Raw genomic sequence first — 16,452 nt, 5'->3', positions numbered from 1 at the left:
TGTTAGATTTTTATAAGATAACAGATTTTTATCCGTTATTTGTCCCATTGTTGAACAGAAGGTACAGTAAACTTAAAATTATGGCAGGAAGATTCCTAAATAAATTTTGCAAGATTTGCTATTATAATTTGATCCCAGATTTAAAGCTTAAGTAAGAAGTTTATCAGTGCTGTTTAAAAATATGTGTTGTTGTAGACTGAAAACTATAAAATATTACAGAGTTAAATTTAAAATGACCAAAATTAATGGAGAAATATACCATCTTTATGGATTGGAAGATCCAAATTGTTTGATAGATTGAATGCAATTCCTTTCAAATTCTCCTGGTAGAAATTGGCAAGCTAATTCTAAAATTCAAATGGAAATGTAAAGGACCCAGAAGAGCTAAACAATTTTGAAAAGGAAGAACTAAAGGTCTTACACTACCTGACTTCAAAACCTACTATAAAGCTATAGACAAATAGATCAAAGAAATAGAATAGAGTCAAGAAATAAACTTTCATAAAAATGATCAACTGACTTTTGGAAATGATGCCAAGATATGCATTGGGAAAAAGGGTAATCTTTTTCCATTGGATGCTGAAACAATTGGATATCCAAAAATTTAAAAATGACACCTTAAGGGAGTTAGTGCATAATGGGTTTGTAGGGTTTCTGTATGGGGAGATGGGAAAATTTTTGTTATGTAAAGTGGTGAGGGTACTGTGATATTGAGAATGTGATTAATCCCATGAGATGGTATCTAAGGGTAGAGGAAATGGGAAAGTTTATGTTGTATATATGTTACCACATTTGAAAAAAAAAAGAAAGAGCAACTAAAGAGATAATGACAATTAAAATGCAGTTCATGATCTTGGATGGGATCCAGCAAGGGAGAAGAAAAGGCTCAAAGGGACATCATTGGGGCATATAAGAAAATTGGAGTGTAGACTGTAAGCTTTATATCAATGTAGAATTTCTTGAAGTTGATAACTGTACTTAAGGTAGTTAAATAAGTGAATAGTCTTGTTCTTTGGAAACGTACATGGCAGTATTAAGTGTTCAAGGAGCATGACATATACAGTGTATATTCAAGAGTTCAGAAATGGATAGAATAATATGACAAATGTGGCAAAATGTTAAAAATTGGCGAGTCTTCGTATCTGAGGTAGGTGTATATTGGCATTCTCTGTATGGAGTTTGTATTATTTTTGTAATACCTTTAAGTATGAAAGTATTTCAAAATAAAAAGTTTTAAAAAATTACATCTAGACTCGTATGCACAAGAATGTATTACCAAGATTTAAATGTAAAATGTAAAACTCTACAACTTCTAGAAGAAAATATAGGATCAACAACCTAAATATAAGAGCTAAAACGATAAACTCTTAGAAGAAAACATAGGAGTAAATCTTCGTAAACTTGGATTAGGTGAACTTTCTTAGATATGACACCAAAAGCATGATCCATTAAAAAATTTGATAAATTGGACTTCATTGACTTGAAAAAAAATGTTTAGAAAACATAAATGATTAAGGATTTGAATACAGAATATATAAAGAACTTATAAGTTACTAATAAAGAGGCAAATAACCTAATTTTTAAAAAGGTCAAAAGATTCGGACAGACATTTCACCAAAGAAGATATATAGATGGCAAATAAGTACATGAAAAGATGCTCACCATCATTAGACATTAGGGTAATGTAAATTAAAAACAAAGTAAAACACCACTAATATACCCTCAAAGCTGGCTAAACGAAAACAAAAGCAGACAAACAAAACAACTCACTCTCCTAAGTGTTTGCAATATATGTAGAAACTGGGAACTTCATACATTGCTGGTGGTGGTGTAAAATGGTATAGATGCTTTAGAAAAGAACTTGACAGTTTCTTAGAACGTTAAACATATACCTGCTACACAATTTAGCAAATCCACTCTTAAGTATGTATGCCATAGAAATGAAAACATGTCTACAAAAAGACCTGTGTGAATGTTTACTGCAGCATTATTCATGTTGGCTAAAAGCTAAGCAATTCAAATGTCTGTCAACTGATAGATGGATAAATACAATGTGCTACCTCCATATGATGGAATCCTACTCAGTAATAAAAAAGAATAACTACTGGAAGATGCACCAAAATGTATGGCTTAAAAATATTATACTAGCCTTAAGATTATATATGGTATAATTGTGTTTATATGAAATTTGTAGAAAAGGTGAAACTTTAGAGACAGGAAACAGATCATTGGTTGCCTGGATCTGAAGTTGGGAGCATGGATTGACCAAATACACATGAGGAAACTTTTTAGGGTGATAGAAGTGTTCCAAAACTGGGTTGTGATGAACATTGCACAAATAACTATAAATTTACTAAAACTCATCAAATTATGCACATAAAATGGGTGAATTTTATGGTAGGTAAATTATACTTAGGTAGAACTTTTAAAACAGTGTAGTTAATAAAAGGAAAAGGGAAGAAAATAAGAATGAAAGAACTTTTTAGTAAAAGTAGAAAAAAATTTTTAAAAAACTACTAATTCAGAAAAATCATTCCTTAGAGCAGGGTTCTGAACAAGAGGTCTGTGAGCTTGAATTGAAATTCAAAAAAACATTTTTGTGGGGATGTGTTTGTGTGGGTGTGATACATTTATTAAATAATATATATTATAGTGTGGATTTAGTAAGGCGTCTGTGGTTTTCACCTGACTGGCAAAGGAGTCTGTGGAACAAAAAAGGTTGCAAACTCCTGCCTTCGAGGTTTTATACACTGACTCCAAAATTCTTATGATATGTTGTTTTACCAAGGTTTTTTTTGTTTTTGCCTTTTTAGGATTTTTATTATTTCTCTCCCCTTCCCCCCATTGTCTGCTCTCTCTGTGTCCATTTGCTGTGTGTTCTTCTGTGTCTGCTTGCATTCTTGTCATGTGGCACCAGAGGTTGCGCTTTTTCCACATGGAGCGGCTCTCCTTGTGCGTGGGGCATCCCTACATGGGGAACACACCCCTATGTGGCACAGCACTCCTGTGCGCGGCAGCACTGCGCGTGGGCCAGCTCACCACATGGGTCAGGAGGCCCTGGGTATCGAACCCTGGACCCTCCATATGGTAGGTGAATGCTCTGTCAGTTGAGCCGCAACCACTTCCCTGTTACGTTGTTTTAATTTGCTAAAGGCCGCCAAACAATATAAGAGAAATGGGTTAGCTTTTACACTGGGGTTTTATTAATTTAAAAGCTTAAAGTTCTGAGGCATGAAAGTGTCCAAATCAAGGCCTTGTCAGAAGACGCTTTCTCCCTGAGCTTCAGCTGTGGATGATCAGGCACGTGGCAGCATCCACTTACCTCCTTCCTTAGGCCTCATTGCTCTCAGAGACTCGCTAAAGTGGCTTCCTGTGAGCTTCTACATTCCATTGATTTCAGTTTCTGGCTCCTGGGGCCTTCTTTCTTGGCTTCTAGATTCCTCTCTATCTCTGCAGCTTTTTTCTGTATTTGTGACTTTTTATCCCTTTGTTTATAAAGAACTCCCATAAGAGGATTAAGACTCACCCTGGGTCATGCAATCTAACCAAAGGCCCTTAAATGAAGAATTGAATCAAAAGGTACTACTACAATAGATTTATATGCACAAGAATGGAATAACCCCTAAGGATATGAATTTCTGGGGTCCATAAAAACCTCAGGTGCCACACATATAACTGTTGAAATGTTTTTAAATTATTTTCTTCCCTGCCTTGATAGAATGTAATGGGAAATAATTTAATTTTTTCAAATAATAAGAGTCTTATAGTGTCGTAGGGTCTTTTTTTTTTTTTTAAAGAGGTACCAGGGATTGAACTCAGGACCTTGTAATGGGAAGGAGGTATAAACCACTGACCTACATCTGCTCCCATGTGTCATTTATTTTTCAACAGCTTCACTGATAAATTCATGCACCACACAGTTTGTCCATTTAAAATGTACAATTCAGTGGTTTTTATTTTTATTTTTTTTTATGATTTATCTATTTACTTCTCTCCCCTTCCCCCCCCACCGCAGTTGTCTGTTCTCTGTGTCTATTTGCTGTGTATTCTTCTTTGTCCGCTTCTGTTGTTGTCAGTGGCACGGGAATCTTTGTTTCTTTTTGTTGCGTCGTCTTGTGTCAGCTGTGTGTGCGGCACCATTCCTGGGTAGGCTGAACTTTCTTTCGCGCTGGGCGGCTCTCCTTACGGGGTGCACTCCTTGTGCGTGGGCCTCCCCTACGCAGGGACACCCCTGCGTGGCACGGCACTCCTTGCTCATGGGCCAGCTCCACACGGGTCAAGGAGGCCCCGGGTTTGAACCACGGACCTCCCATGTAGTAGACAGACACCCTAACCACTGGGCCAAGTCCGCTTCCCAAGTGGTTTTTAATATATTTACAGAATTGTGAAACCACTACCACAATCTAATTTTGAACATTTTGTCATGTCAAAAAAGAAACTTCAAGGATACATGCCTGGGATGTCATACAGCTGGTATGGACAGTATGTGGGCTGCCCCTGGTTCTTCTGGGGAGCTTCACATCCCCACCTGTTGGCCAAACCCAGGAGGAAGGCTGCTTGGAGGAGGACAAAGAATGAAGATGGTGTGAAATGGAAACAGCTGGAACACAAAGGCCCATACTTGGCCGTCTTATATGAGCTATTTCCCAATGAAGTGTGTTTCTACTGTGGCAGAAATGATAGCAGAAGAGAGAAAAATGATTAAGCACCTGGGCATGTGTGACTTCACAGAGAGCCACAGATACTTTGTGGACAGAGGCACAGCCTAGAAAGCCCTACCCAGAGAGAAGCAGATGATGACCAAGAAAAGAAGCAATTTCAAGACTGAGCTGTCAGGGTTGTTCCAGGCCAGGTGACCACCACAAGTTGGGGATGTTTAAAAGGAGGATCATGGCAGAAAACCTGATCAATTGAGGCAAGGTCTCAAAAATCCCTGAGTCCCTGGTGGGTCACACTGACAAGACAGTGACACACCTGGTTTACTGAACAGAAAGAATCCAGAACTCTTATCAGGTACATCATGCCTGAGCCTAAGCTCAAAGCTGAAGGGGAAAAAAAAGATTGGCAAAAGTATGAACTAGTGCAGTTATCAGTGAGATCCATGTTCGGTATTAGGCTGATTGGAAGTCTCAAGAAGTAAAGAAAAGACCATAAGTGGTAAACCCTGTGCTAAATGGATAAGCTGGCATTGTGAGCCAGGAATGAGAAGGAAGACATAGTGGGCTGCTGCTCGCTGTGAGTGGATCACATCCATCTGCTTTGGGAGGTTGACAGCCAGGTGCACGTGGAGGTTGACTTTCTGGGAAAGGATTTCATCAGCTTCTGTAACTTAAGTGCTAGTAGAAGAGCCTGCGTATAAAAATTTACAGCTGTTTATAGAGACAAGCTTTTTGACAGACAGGCTATTATTGCAAGCCTGAACAAGCATCTTTAAGTACCTGATAGGCATCCTAATGAATGGCCTGACAGCCAAGGTCTTCTGGGCCTATGACACATCTGCCACTGCTGGAGCGACTGTGGGCCCTGACTCATGCTGAAGATAGCTTAGCAGCTAAAATGCTCTCCTGTAGCCCAGCAAACCGAACCATGGCCATCATCTGCATCTACCAGCAGGCAACTCCAAAGACCTTCACCAAGTCAATGCAGAATTTCCACATAAAGATCAAGGTGAAGAAGGAATGGGTGACCTATGCAAAAGTGAACACAAAGCCAGAAGAGTTAGCAAGTCCCAAAGCTTCCTGGTGAAGGGGAAGCTGTTGCAGAAGCTAGAAGAACATGTTGCTCATGAAGATGAACCCCCAAACCCTAGACAAGTAGGTCACCCTTAGCACATCTCAACTCAACTGCTTACACCCCACCCTCAGCACCACCTGGTTCAGGGAGGTCAGTGTGCCGATAGAGAAGGTCCACAGCAAAAGATCTACAATAAAAGACAGAGTAAGACATTTACCTGAGCCATCAACATGGCCGGCAAGGACTTTGAATTCTGAACCACAGTTTCTGTTATGTCTTGAAACACCTTTTGTTTTGTTTTGTTTTCACTACGAAAGTAATATTGGGGACATTTTGTATAATGGAAAAAAACAACAACCCATACCTATCAGCTGTCACTCCCCCTTTCCTCTATTCTAGATAACCACTAATCTACTTTCTGTGTCTGAACTTGACTGTTCTGATTATTTCATATAAATGAAATAAGGCCTTTTTTTTAAAGAAGGTACCAGGGAGTGAACCCAGGACCTTGTACATGGGAAGCAGACAATCATCAAGCCACATCTCCTCCCCTATTTCATATAAATGGAATCTTACAAATCTGTAGATATTTGTGACTTTTTTTAAAAATTATTTATTTATTATTATTTTTTAAATTACATTAAAAAAAATATGAGGTCCCATTCAACCCCACCGCCCCCGCCCCCCACTCCCCCCACAGCAACACTCTCTCCCATCATCATGACACATCCATTGCACCTGGTAAGTTCATCTCTGAGCATCACTGCACCCCATAGTCAATGGTCCACATCATAGCCCAGACTCTCTCACGTTCCATCCAGTGGGCCCTGGGGGGATCTACAATGTGATATTTGTGACTTTTTTTAAAAAACTAGAGCAGTTGTATGTTTACAGAAAAATCAAGCAGATAGCACAGAGTTCCCATATATCCCACTCTGAAACAGTTTTCCTTATTAACATTTTACATTAGTGTGATACTTGTGTTACAGTTGGTGAAACAATAGTATAATTATACTATTAACTATAGTCCATAGTTTACATTAAGGTTTACTATTTGTGTGGTATATTCCTATGTGTTTTTAAAATTTTTATTCTAGTCATATTTATATATATTAAACCTAAAATTTCCCTTTTTATCCACTTTCAAATGTACAGTCAGTGGTGTTAATTTAGTCACAAAGTTTTTCCTCCATCATGCTTTGCCAAAACTTTTCTGTCACAAAACCTCTGTACCAATTAAATGTTAATTCCCATTTCCCTCCTACCCGGCCCCATGGTAACTTGTATTCTGGTTTCTGACTTTATGAATTTGCATACTCTGCTTATTTCATATGAGTGAGATCATACAATATTCTTTTGTGTCTAGCTTATTTCATCAACATGATGTCTGTAAGGTTCAGCCATTGTTGCATGTATCAGAACTTCATACTTTTTTATGGCCAAATAATATTCCATTGTATGTATGTACCACATTTTTTTTTATCCTTTTATCTGTTTTTGGAAACTTGGGTTGCTCCCACCTTTTGGCAATTGTGAACAATAATGCTATGACCATTGGTGTGCAAATATCAAGTCTGCTTTCATTTCTTTGGGGTATATAACTAGAAGTGGGCTGGCTGAGTCATATGGTCATTCTGTACTTTAACTTTCTGAGGATTCACCAAACTGTTTCCATAGTAGCTATACCATCTTACATTCCCACCAACAATATACGAGGGATCCTATTTTTCCCTATCTTCTCTAACACTTTCTATTTTCCATTTTTTAAATAATAAACTTTCTAGTGAGTGTGAAATGGTATCTCATTGTGATTTTCATTTCTATTTCCCTGATGGCTAATGATGCTGGGCTTCTTTTCATGTGTTTATTGGTCATTTTTATATCATCTTTGGAGAAATGTCTTTTCAAGTCTTTTGCTCCTTTTTAACTGGGTTGTCTATTTGTTTTTGAATTGTAGGATTACTTTATATATTTTGGATATTAAACCATTATCAGATATGTGGTTTTCAAATATTTTCTCCCATTCTATTAGTTGTCTTTTTACTTTCATGATGTTCTTTCATGCACACATTTTAAAAATTTTGATGAAGTCTTGTTTATTTTTTCTTTTGTTGCTTATGCTTTTTATGTAAAATCTAAGAACCCTTATCTAGCACAAGGTCCTGAAGATGTTTCCCTATGTTTTCTTCTAGGAGTTTTATAGTTTGCTGCTTATATTTAGATCTTTGTTCCATTTTTAGTTAATTTTTGTGTTTGGTATGAAGTGGGGGTCCATCTTCATTCTTTTGCATATGGCTATCCAGTTTTACCAGCACCATTTGTTGAAGAAACTATTCTTTTCCCCACTGAGTGGACTTGGTACCCTTGTAAAAAATCAGTTGGCCATGGTTGTGAGGGTTAATTTCTGAACTTTCAATTCAGTTCCATTGGTCTATATGTCCTTATACCAGCTGATTTAATTACTGTAGATTAGATAATACATTTCAAAATCAGGAAGTATGAGTCTTCCAACATTGTTCTTTTACCAAATGTTTTTGGCTGTTCAGGGTCCCTTAACCCTTCCATATAAATTTGATATTGGTCTTTCCATTTCTGCAAAGAAGGCTGTTGAAATTTTGATGAGGATTGCATTGAATCTCTAAATTGCTTTGGGGAGAATTGACATTTTAACAATATTTATTCATCTAATCCATGAAAACAGAATATCCTTTCATTTATTTAGGTCTTCTTTGATTTCTTTCAGCAATGTTTAGTAGTTTTCCATGCATAAGTCCTTTACATCCTTAGTTAAATGTATTCTCAATATTTAAACCTTTTAGTTGCTTTTGTAAATGGATTTTCTGTCTTGGTTTCATCTTCAGATTGTTCATTACTGTGTATATAAAAACCACTGATGTTTGGTTGTTGAGCTTGTACCCAATCACTTTGCTGAAATCATTTATTAGCTCTAGTATCTTTGTTGAGGTTTTTCAGGATTTTATATATAGAGAATCATATCCTCTGCAAATAGGGAAGTTTTTACCTCTTTGTTTCTGATTTTAGATGTCTTTTATTTATTTTTCTTGCCTGATTGCTCTGGCAAGGACTTATTACAATATTTTATAACAGTGGTGACAATGGGTAGGAATCCTTTTCTTGTTCCTGATTGTAGGGGGAAATTTTTCAGACTTTCACCATTGAGTACGTTAGCTGTGGGTTTTTCATATATGCCTTTTATCATGTAAAGGACATTTTGGTCTGTTTCCTAGTTTTATCAAGAAGGCGTGCTGAGTTTTGTCAATGCCTTTTCTGCATCAATTGAGATGATCCATGTACTTTTTTCCTTTGTTCTATTAGTGTGCATTACATTAATTTATTTTCTTAATGTTGAACCACTCTTGCATACCTGGGATAAATCCCACTTTATCATGGTGTATAATTGTTTGAATGTGCTGTTGGATTTGGTTTGCTAGTATTTTGTTGAGGATTTTTAAAATCTATATTCATGAGGAATAGTGGTCTGTAAATTTCTTTTCTTGTGGTATCTTTATCTGGGTTTAGTATGAGGGTGATACTGGCCTCATAGAATGATTTGGGAACTGTTCCCTTCAACTTTGACGGAGAGTTTGGACAGGATTGGTGTTAATTCTTTTGGGAATGTTTGGTAAAATTCACTAGTGAAGCCATTTTATCCTGGGCTTTACTTTGTTGGGAGGTTTTCATGAGTGATTCAGTCTCTTTACTTGATATTGGTCTGTTGATATCCTCTGTTTTTTTTTCTTGAGTAAGTGTAGGTTAGGTGCTTCTAGGAATTTGTCCATTTCATCTAGATTATCTGATTCATTGGCATACAGTTGTTTATAGTATCCTGTTAAAATCCTTTTTATTTGTGCGGGGTCAGTAGTAATGCCCGCCCCCTTTCATTTCTGATTTTAGTTATTTGCATCTTCTCTTTCTTTTTTTTTTCTGTCAGTCTAGCTTAAAGTTTGTTGATTTTATTGATCTTTTCAAAGAACCAACTTTTGGTTTCATTGATTCTTCTCTATTTTTTTAAAACAAACTAATTTTATTGATACATATTAATAAAGCGTACAATTTATCCATAGTGTACAATTCAGTGATATTTGGTATAATCACATAGTTGTGCCTTCATCACTTCAATCATTATTAAAGCATTTTCATTATTTCAATAATAATAAACAAAAGGCAGAAAAAGAAAACTCCTTACCTCTCAATCTCTGTTTTCCTTGCTGTACATAGCTGCTATTTCTGGCTGTTCTTGCACAATTGTTTATTAAGCAGTTTTATTGATATATATTCATATACTATAAGTTCTATCCAAAGTGTATAATCAGTGGCTTTTTTTTTTTAGCTGTTAAAAAGTCCTTTGTTGTAAAATGGTAAAATAAACAGAAAAATAGAAAGAAATTACAAATTTTAAATGAGAGTGCTAAGCCAGGTTATATTTAATATAATCAGTTATAAAAAACAGTATAACGACAAACCTTTATAAACATAAATAATAATTCAAATATAATAGAAATTAATTATAGCATAATTTTAATTTTTATATTATAGCTCTAACTATTGGACATAATAGTCTCTAAGAATGGAATAAATTATTGGTTTAGTTATTTAATTCCCATTTAAGCCACAATTCTTTCTCGATAATCAAATTCCTATTTGGGAATTCTTTCACATCTTATTGGAATGAATTATAGTAGATAACAGTTTGCAAATTCATAATTTTATGAGGCAGAAAAACTCATAATCTTGTTCAACAGTAATCATGCTAAGTCCTTATTGATCTAGATAGATTATTTTAATTAAAGTATGAATAAGAAAGGGTTAAAGAAAAATGAAGTATCCAAAAATATATCAATTCTCCAGCCCTCCTCCGTTAAAAGCAAGTATTTATTTTGTACGAAAAAATAATTAGAGAATACTGATCACAGGAACAATTTACCAGTTGCACTGAGTAATTATTGTTCATATATGATAATGTTGTTATTTTACATTTTTCTGGTCTACCCCAGCTCTTTTTTGGTTACTATTTGCATGGAATATCTCTTTCCAGCTTTTCGTTTTTAACCTAGTTTTGTCCTTAATGTCTGAGATAGGTCTCTTGTAGACAACATATAGACAGCTCATATTTTTTTATGCATTCTCTCAGTCTTTGTCTTTTGATTGGGGAGTTCAATCCATTAACATTCAGTATTATTACTGTAAAGGCATTTCTTCTTCCATTTTGTCCTTTAGCTCTATGTTGTCATATCATTCTATTGTCTTCTTATCCTTTAGTTTATCCTTCTTAATAATCTTCATTTCAGAACTCTTCTCCAGATCTCTTACCCTTGTTTTTTCCTTTCTGGCTGCAACACCTGCTTTTGTATCTCTTGCAAATCTGGTCTTTTGGTAACATATTCTATCAGTTCTTGTTTGGCTGTGAAGACTTTGAACTCACCCTCAGTTTTGAAGAACAGCTTTGCTAGATACAGAATTTTTGGCAGGCAGGATATTTCTTTCAGTACCTTAAGTATATCATACAATTTTCTTTCTCTCCTTCAAGGTTTCTGATGAGAGGTCAGCACTTAATCTTATCGGGTTTCTCTTGTATATGATGCCTTGCTTTTCTCTTGCTACAGAATCCTCTCTTTATCTCAGTTATTTGTCATTCTGAATAGTAGGTGTCTCAGGATAGGTCTGTTCAGAACTATTCTGTTTGAGGTGTGTTGTCCTTCTTTGATATTGATATTTATGTCCTTCATAAGGGTTGGGAAGTTTTCAGTTGTTATCTCCTCAGATATTCTTTCTGCTCCTTTTCTATTCTCTTTCTGGAACACCAGTAATGCAAATGTTTGTGCATTTTGTGGTGTCATTCAATTCCCAGAGACTCTTTTCCATTTTTCCCATTCTCTTTCTCTTCTCCTGTCTTTTCCAGTTCAGATATTGTCTTTGAAATCACTAATTCTGTCTTCAGGCAATTACAGTCTGCTCTAATGTGCTCTAATGTTTATTTTAAACAGGTTTTTTTAAAGATTTATTTATTTATTTTCCCCTTCCCCTCCCCCTCCTCCCACCTGCTGTTTTTGCTGTCTGTCCATTTGCTGTGGATCTTCTGTTTCTATTTTCTCTTTTTGTCCTCTCTTCTCATTCTTTCTCCTCTAGTTTTCACTGGGATTCGATCCTGGGGACCTCTCATGTGGAGCGAGGTTCCCTGTCACCTTTGCCACTTTAGTTCCTGGTCTCTGCTGTGCTTCACCTTGACTCTGCCCTTTGTCTCTCTTTTGTTGCGTCATCATCTTGCTGTGTGACTCACTTGCATGGGCACTGGCTCACTGTGTGAGCACTCAGCTTGCCGCGCAGGCATGCTTTCTTGTTTTTCACCAGGAGGCCTCAGGGATCCAACCCAGGTCCTCCCATATGGTAGGCAGAAGACCTATCACTTGAGCCAACACCGCTTCCCCTCTAATGTGTTTTTAACCTCATCCATCATATCTTTCATCCTATAAGGTCTGTTACTTTTCTTGCAAATTGTTCTTTATGTTCCCCTCATGTCTTCTTACTATCCTTTATTTCTTTAGTCATATTTTCTTTAAATTCTTTGAAGTGACTTAGAAGTGTTGTGTGATTATCACTGATTAATTGTATTAAATCCTGTATCTCTTCAGGTTGTTTGGTTTGTTCTTTTGGCTCTGCCATCTCTTCCTGTTTCCTACTATGACTTTTAATTTTTTGCTGATGTCTGAGCCTCTGAATTTTGGTGAATTTACTCTAATGGATAATTTCTCTCTCTGGCCTATTTTTTTTTTCCCTCACAGCTCTTCTCTGATGTTTGGTCCAACTTATACTCAGTGTTTAAAATTGTCCAGCTTAAGTTTTCAAAATCAGGCCAGGTACTCACTATAGAGTGGTGCAAATTTTCTCCCAGAAGTTGGATAGAGAGAGCAAGAACAATTTTTGTCCATGCAGTTTCCAGACTGGCCAGCAGATGGCGCTAGTCAATGCACCATACCATGGAAGTGTTTCACTCTTGGCTTTCCTTTTGTTCCTGTGCTGAATCTCCAGATTGGAGATTCAAAGGAGGCTCTGCTGGCTGAATTTACTGAAGAAAAGCACCCTATCCTCCCCTCACTTTTTCCTTGAAACAGCTGACAGGGAGGTGGATGTCTATTCCTCTCTCAGTTGGCTCCAGTGAGTCAGGTGTTTTTCCCCAGCTTAATATCTTGTGGATGGGAGAGGGGAACCCTTCCTGATGCCACTGGGGCTTGCTAAGTCACATTTGTTGTTTCGGCTTTTTTGTCTCTCTGTCCCTCACCTTCCTAGGAGTTGTGTAGCATTGCTCTGGTCTGCTGATCCTTCAGACAGCTTTTGGCTCTTGGTTATTTTTGTGAAAGCATTCAGCACTGCCTGTTAGTCCTGTTGCCATCTTCCCACAATCCTCTATTTTTTTTTTTTTGATCGAAAGTCTCAAATCAACAGATGACTTTTATTGTATCTTTAAAATATTGCAAAAGATCTGGCATCTTGTTGTTTCCATAGGTGTAAAACTCTTAGATCTTATTCATCAGGCTTTTGCTGAGACAATAGTTAACATCCAAATTTTTCTGATATCCTTGTTTTTAACTATAGTGGCTTCCTGAATTAAAGCAGTTGAATTTGATACAAGTTCCTTCAAGAATCAACTCATCTTTCATGAGATACTGCCTCATCTGAACCCTGTGGTATTATTTTTCATCTAAGTAATTTTGGATTTCAACAAGAGACCCACTCTTCTGAATAACGATATTGTTAGAGAAATGAGCATACACAGACCTCATCTTGTAATGGAAGCCCATTGTAACACACTTGATCATGGAATGTACATGACCACAGATAGTGTCAAATATAGCCATTTCTTTTCTATTTCCCCAGCATTTGTTACCCTGAAGCCTCTTCTTTTTCTTCCAAGGTGACTGAGTTCTACATTTATGTGACTGAAGTCCTTCTTCAGGATTCCACTGGGACTCTTACCTGTGAGTCCCTTTAGCATGATGTTGACATTTTCTGGAATGTTGACAATCTAAATTTCTGAGAATCGTCTTCATTCTCATGGTAGATTTGGCAAAGAGCTCTCTCTTATTTTTTGGTTTTGTTTTGTTTTTAATTCTGTTTTATTTTTCTCTGCTCGAATGTTTGTTATATCCTTCCTTCTGCTCACTTTGAGTTTAGATTGCCTTTCTTTTTCTAGTTGCTCCAAGTGTGAAATTAGGTCTCTAATTTGAGGTTGTTCTTTTTTACAAGTAAGCATTTTAGAGCTATAAATTTCCCTCTCAGCACTGCCTTTACTGCCTTCAATAAGTTTTAGTATGTTTTGTTTTCATTTTCATTTTTCTCAAGATATTTCCTGATTTCCCTTGTGATTTCTTCTTTGGCCCATTGATGGTTTAAGAATGTGTTGTTTAACTTGCATGTATTTGTGGATTTTCCAGTTGTCACTCTGTTATTGATTTCTAGCTTCATTCCATTGTGGTTGAAGAACATACTTTGTATAATTTCAGTATTTTAAATTTTATTGAGACTTGTTTAGTGATCTAACCCATGTACATTTGAGAATGATGTGCATTGTGCCCTTTCTGGGTGCAGTCTTCTGTATATTTGTGTTAGGTCTAGTTCATTTATAGTATTGTTCCAAGTTCTCAGTTTTCTTTTCAATCTTTTGTCTAAAAATTTCATCCATTGATGAAAGCGGTGTCTTGAACCAACTATTACTGTGGTGGTGTCTATTTCTTTCTTCAGTTTTGTCAGTGCTTGCTCATGTATTTTCGTGCACTGTGATTAGGTGCTTAAATGTTTACGATTGTTATTTTTTCTTGTTGGATTGACCCTTTTATTAATATATAGTGTCCTTTTTCATCCCTTCAAACAATTTTTGACTTAAAGTCTATTTTGTCTGATGTTAGTATATTTACCAGCTCTCTTTTGGTTACTATTTGCATGGAATATTTTTCCCCCATCCTTTCATTTTCAACCTGTTTGTGTCCTTGGGTTTAATGTGAGTCTCTTATAAACAGCATATGGTTGGATTGTACTTTTTTAAAAAATTCCATTCTGCCAGTCTCTGTTTTGATTGAAAAATTAATCCATTTACATGCAGTGCAGTTATTGATAAGGCAGGAATTAATTGAGCCATTTTGTCCACTCTTTCTTATACATCTTATATAGTTTGTGTCCCTCTTTTCCTTTATTGCAACCTTTTGTGTATAGTTGATCTTTTGTGTTATAACTGATTTATCCCTTTCTCCTATTCATTTTTGTATATATTTTAAATACTTTCTTTGTGATTACCCTGGAGGTTGTATTAAACAACCTAAACCTATAACCTAATGGTTCAAAATACCAACTTAACTTTAATAGCATACACAGTCTCTGCTCTGTTTCCCCCTTTATGTTGTTGTTTTTTCTCACACATTACCTTTTTATATCATGTGTCTGCAACATCATAATACGATTCTTATTTATATGTATTCTAAAGCTTAGAGGAAATAAAGAGTAACGTTACAATCTGAGGATACTATACTACTGAGTTTTGTATTAACCTATGTAGTTACTTTTACTGGAGATGTTAATTTCTTCATACTGCTCCAAGCTGTCACCTGTCCTTTCCTTTTAGCCTGAAATGCTCCCTTTACATTTCTTGTAGGGCAGGTCTCTTGGTGACAAATACCTTTTGTGACTCATAGGGTTCTTGTGAACATCAAACAAGATAATGTCCATGAAAGCATGTGGTAGAATGTCATATATAGATATGGTATTGTTATTGTATAGGAGAGTTCTTTGGGCAAAACATGTCCTTCACATTGTAGACATTCACATCCCCTTCCTTGTCCCCTCTTCTCCCATAATTTTTAAAATAAAAACAGGTGCTTTATTAGACTTAATCCTTTCAAATTTTCATGAACTTGAGCTCATTTATTAAAAAACTAATTTCCTTTTTTATTTTTTTTTTTAGGTTTATTTAATTTATTTATTCCACCCACCCTTGTTGTTTGCGCTCACTGTCTGCTCTCTGTGTCTGCTCGTTTTCTCTTTAGAAGGCACTGGGAACCTAACCTGGGACCTCCTATGCAGGAGCAAGGTGCTCAATTGCTTGTGTCACCTCAACTCCCTGCTTTGTTGCGTCTCTCATCGTCTTTCCTCTTTATGTATCCTTGTTGTTTTCATCTTATTGCATCACTGTGGCAATAAGTGATTATCTCTGTGCCTGCCCATCGTGCCAGCTCAGTGTCTTGCTTGTCTTCTCTAGGAGGCACCAAGGCACCAGGAACCAATCCTGGGATCTCCCATGTGGTAGGCAGGAGCTCAATTACTTGAACCACATCCACTTCCCCTAATTTCCTTTTCATCAGCAAGGTAGAGAAAATCTTTACTCTTTGGATGATTACTCCTTTGTGAATTGAAAAGAAAATTCATTCCATAGTTTTTAGTACCTACTATTTGTTATATGTTCTAGGAGCTGGATGCAGTGATAAGTAAGTCAAGGTCGTTGTACATGTGGTTCTAACAATACAAAGAAAATAGAAATGTTTTATAAAGCCATGTGTAATGGTAATGTAAGATTGTGAAATAGTGAAAAAAGCTAAAGAAAGGAGAATTTGACACTTTAAAACAGAAAATTGGTTTGGTCCACTATTCCCTTTTCTAACTGAGGAAGGAGTAGAAGAAGTTGCTCAGCAGTGATTGTAAGATTAAAATATAGGG

The 16,452-nt window shown here is 36.4% G+C and overlaps 1 protein-coding gene across 5 annotated transcripts in view; it reads left to right on the top strand.

The window, feature by feature from the left end:
• The window catches only part of MINPP1 (multiple inositol-polyphosphate phosphatase 1), a 152,656-nt gene that overhangs the window by 15,151 nt on the left and 121,053 nt on the right, over window positions 1-16,452 (top strand). The window lies entirely within an intron of this gene.

Source organism: Dasypus novemcinctus, chromosome 6, assembly GCF_030445035.2.
Source record: "Dasypus novemcinctus isolate mDasNov1 chromosome 6, mDasNov1.1.hap2, whole genome shotgun sequence".
In the NCBI taxonomy this organism is placed as follows: domain Eukaryota; kingdom Metazoa; phylum Chordata; class Mammalia; order Cingulata; family Dasypodidae; genus Dasypus; species Dasypus novemcinctus.
The sequence above is the reverse complement of the archived record's forward strand: the minus strand, read 5'-3'. Positions and strand labels throughout refer to the sequence as shown.